Genomic DNA, 3,797 nt, shown 5'->3' on the forward strand with positions numbered 1-3,797 from the left:
GATAAAGGGGCACTAGATTAATTTCATCCATAACTGCCGGATTTTTGTACAGACGTGCGGAGTCACTTTTTCCTTGTTGGGAGTCTGAGGAGCTCTCTTCCTCCCTTCAAGACCCTACTAAGAGCTCACTTCCTCCAGGAGGCCTTCCCAGACTGAGCCCCTTCCTTCCTCTCCCCCTCGTCCCCCTCTCCATCCCCCCATCTAACCTCCTTCCCTTCCCCACAGCACCTGTATATATGTATATATGTTGGTACATATTTATTACTCTATTTATTTATTTTACTTGTACATATCTATTTATTTTATTTTGTTAGTATGTTTGGTTTTGTTCTCTGTCTCCCCCTTTTAGACTGTGAGCCCACTGTTGTGTAGGGACTGTCTCTATATGTTGCCATCTTATACTTCCCAAGCGCTTAGTACAGTGCTCTGCACACAGTAAGCACTCAATAAATATGATTGATTGATTGATTGAGGCAAGTGCTCCAAAGGAAATGCTTCTGAGGAGATGGTCCTACTCTTTTGAGCAGCTTTCAATTAATCAATGGTATTTATTGAACACTTTCTGCGGGTACAACACTGTACTAGGAGCTTGAGAGAGTGCAAAAGAGAAGCAGCATTGTCTAGTGGATAGAGCAAGGATCCGTGTCTATCTCGTCGCCTGCCCCTTGGCCGCCTCCTGCCTCTGGCCTGGAACGCCGGGCAATTACTCCCCTCTCCAACCCCTTCAAAGTCTTATTGAAGACACATCTCCTCCAAGATGTCTTCCCTGACTAAACCCTCCTTTCCTTTTCACCCACTCCCTTCTGCATCGCTCTGACTTACTCCCTTTAATCATCCCCCCTCCCAGCCCACAGCACTTATGTACATATCTGTAGTTTATTCATATTGATGTCTATCTCTCCTTCTAGACTGTAAGCTTGCTTTGGGCAGGAATTGTGTCTGTATATTTTATATTGTAATTCCCAAGAGCTTAGTACAGTGCTCTGCACACAGTCAGTGCTCAATAAATGATTGAATGAATGAATGAGTGTTCTGCACTTAGTAAGTGCTCAATGCATATGATTGAATGAATGAATGAGTTCTAATCCCAGCTTCAGTACTTCCCACTTTCAAAATACATAGACAACTGAGTCAACATTACTTTTGTTAGGTTGCATTTTTTTTTAAGGTACTGTATTGGATTATTATCGGGTATTAGTTACAAAATAATCAGGTTTGACACAGTCCCTGTCCCACATGGGGCTCACAGTATTAATCCCCATTTTGGCTTGGGAATCAGAGGTCATGGGTTTTAATCCCGGCTCTGCCACTTCTCTGCTGTGTGACCTTGGACAAGTTACTTCATTTCTCTGTGATTCAGTTACCTCATCTGTAAAATAAATAAAAAAAAAATGACAGTATTTGTTAAACTTTTACTTTGTGCCAAGCACTGTTCTAAGCACTGGTATACATACAAGGTAATCAGGTTGTCCCAGATGGGGCTCCCACTCTTAATTCTCATTTTACCGATGAGATAACTCAGGCACAGAGAAGTTAAGTGACTTGTCCAAAGTCGCACAGCAGAGAAGTAACAGAGCCATGACCTCTGATTCCCAAGCCAAAATAGGGATTAATACTGTGAGCCCCATGTGGCACAGGGACTGTATCAAACCTGATTATTTTGTATCTAATACCCGATAATAATCCAATACAGTACCTTAAAAAAAAAAAAGAATGCAACCTAATGAAAGTAATGTTGACTCAGTTGTCTATGTATTTTGTTGCCCCATTCAGAAGTGGAAGGCTAGGCAGGGAAGATGGTTGATTTGTCCCAGTACTGGTAGTGCTTATGGATAAGATTTTATATATCATCCGGCCTCGGGCCTGCGGAATAGTCCTGCCAAACTAAAATCGGATGATCGTGGAAACGGATGTGGCCGTGAAGACAGATCTGGCCATGAAGGCAGCTGTGCCCAAACAGTAGTAGTTTTCTGTAGACTCTGGTTTGTCTGGAAATAGCTTTAATGTTGATGGGGAAGGCGGCAGTGATCACCAAGAGAGTAGTCCGCACCACCACTAAAGGCTTAAAGGCATGTCGTCGGCACTCTGTAGGAGCTACAATCATAAACAGGATCCACTGATAATAATTATAATAACAATTATAATGACAATATACAATAATAATTGTGTTTTTTGGTTAAGCATTTACTATGTGCTCATTGTCAAACTAAGTGCTGGAGCAGATAAAAGGTAATCAGGTGGGACACATTCTAAGTAACAGGTATTGAATTCTCATTTTAATCAATCAATCAGTGGTATTTATTGAACGTGTATTGTGCACAAAGCACTGCAGTAAATGCTCATAAAAGTAAAATACAATTTTACATGTGAGGAAACTGAAGCGCAGAAAAATGAAGAGATTAGCCCAAGGTCACGTATCAGGGAGGACATGGCGGTGGGATGTGAATTTAGCATTAGTGTCATCAGCGTAATTACAATCCAACTGTAGGATTTTGAAAAGTTACCACTGGAATTGTGTTAAAGCATATCAGTTTGTAGCGAGTTGGGGGGAATGCAAATTATCAGCTCAGTCTAGAAGCTTACCATTTTCATTTTTGTGAAAACCTACCAGCTCCAATTTGGAGCATTAGTTAAACACAACTAAGCCATCCCGTGATGCATCTCTGACTCACCACTCATCAGCCCTGCACGGGACATTTTAAATCTCAATCAAAGGGCCATGAAAACATGTAAATGAAGTCCATCAGGGAATGCAAACCAGGTTATACTTCAGTAACTAGAGCTGTCTTTGTCAGCATCACTTTAAGGCTCGGGACCTCTTTAAAAATTCCTAGTAGAAAAGTAGATCAAACCTTCTTTATTTATGAATATGTAAAGTATCGGGGAGAAAATAAGTAGGCTCAGAATATCAACGAGAAAGATCTATGGGAAAGGGGCTTGCCTCAGCAGTTAAGGTTCAGATCAATCCTGTATTCTGAGATCCAAGTCTCAAGGAAAGACAGAAGAGAGGGGTTATTTCTTATCTAAAGAGCACTTTCCTGAACGCGGTCAGCAATTTCCCAATTGAATAAGGAAACTTCTGAAGTACTTTTACTCCTCTAGACTGTCAGCATGTCCTCTAGACAGTAAGCTCATTGTGGGCAGACAACTTGTCTACCAATTCTGTTCATTCATTCAGTCGTATTCATTGAGCGCTTACTGTGTGCAGAGCTCTGTACTAAGCGCTTGGGAAGTACAAGTTGGCAACATATAGAGAAGGTCCCTAACCAACAGTGGGCTCACAGTCTAGAAGGGGGAGACAGACAAGAAAACAAAACATATTAACAAAATCAAATGAATAGAATAAATATGTACAAATAAAATAGAGTAATAAATACGTACAAACATATATACAGGTGGTGTGGGGAGGGGAAGGAGGTAAGGTGGGGGGGATGGGGAGGAGGGGGAGAGGAAGGAGGGGGCTCAGTCTGGGAAGGCCTCTTGGAGGAGGTGAGCTCTCAGTAGGGCTTTGAAGGGAGGAAGAGAGCTAGCTTGGCAGATGTGCGGAGGGAAGACATTCCAGGCCAGGGAGATGACGTGGGCCAGGGGTAGACGTAGAACTCTCTCAAGCCCTTAATACAGTGCTCTGCACTCAGTAAATGCTCATATTTATATTTGATTGATTGACTGAATGACTCTACTGCCCTTTCATGTATAGTTCAGGATAACGGGAAGATTGACCAAGTAAAACATGATTTTCCTAAACCTGGGGAATGAGTTGGATGGGGCAGGGCGGGGTAGGGGGGGCGGGGGGGGAA

Source organism: Tachyglossus aculeatus, chromosome 6, assembly GCF_015852505.1.
Source record: "Tachyglossus aculeatus isolate mTacAcu1 chromosome 6, mTacAcu1.pri, whole genome shotgun sequence".
NCBI lineage: Eukaryota > Metazoa > Chordata > Mammalia > Monotremata > Tachyglossidae > Tachyglossus > Tachyglossus aculeatus.